At 42.1% G+C, this 865-nt stretch overlaps 1 pseudogene; it reads right to left on the bottom strand.

The window, feature by feature from the left end:
• Window positions 1-522: 522 nt before the first annotated feature.
• LOC112471389 lies at window positions 523-640 on the bottom strand (annotated as a pseudogene).
• Between the last annotated feature and the right edge of the window lie 225 nt (window positions 641-865).

Raw genomic sequence — 865 nt, 5'->3', positions numbered from 1 at the left:
ATGCTAACAAGGGATACTGCACATATTAGAGAGTTGAGTTGGGGCCAGGGGAGGGGTATTAGGAAGGCTTCTCTGAAGAAATGACTTTCAAAGTGGAGGTATAATAGATGAATAGGAATTTGACAGAATTAGAAAATATCCTGTCTATACCAAAGACCCTCATATAGGAACAGGTTTTTAGACAGACTTTGAATCGATGCTCATGTAGCTCTCTCGAACCCCCACCCTTTCCTTATCTTTTTGAGTAGGCCAGAAGGAGAGGGTCTCAGATAAGTGGGGGATCTATTTTTAATGTTTCTGTGTACCACCCTAGAGCTGCTGATGATCTCAATGAGTAAGTTTGGGTACCAGCAAGGCAAGGAGGCACAGTAGAGAAGGTGTTGGCTGGGGACAACCTGGGATGGCACAGAGGGTTGGAGGCCCTTGAACTCGCCGTGGGCCTAGTCAGCATCTAAAACATCTCCAAATCTGTAGAGCATATTCTCTATTCTTCTTCTTCTTCTTTTTATTTTCTTTTTTTAACACCAACAGCACCTGGTATTCCAGGTGGTCTCCCATCCAAGTACTAACCAGGGCCGACCCTGTTTAGCTTCCAAGATCAGATGAGATTGAGCATGTTCAGGGTGGCATGGCCGTAGACTATTCTCTATTCTTAACATAAATATACTGGAGTAAAGTTTCAGCTGAGGTGAAATATTAGTTTATCTAAAGAAAAAAATATTGCCCATTTTATCAGAAGTTTTCAGTTGCTATCAGGTTTATATAATTGATAATTCCAGAGGCGGTATACACTTCAGGCACAATTTGATCCAGCATTTCATAATAGCTTCAAGTTCCCCACTCCCACACACACTCCATTTCTAGA

This window comes from Pteropus alecto, unplaced genomic scaffold, assembly GCF_000325575.1.
Source record: "Pteropus alecto unplaced genomic scaffold, ASM32557v1 scaffold259, whole genome shotgun sequence".
Lineage (NCBI taxonomy): Eukaryota > Metazoa > Chordata > Mammalia > Chiroptera > Pteropodidae > Pteropus > Pteropus alecto.
This window is presented reverse-complemented; position numbering and strand designations above follow the sequence as displayed.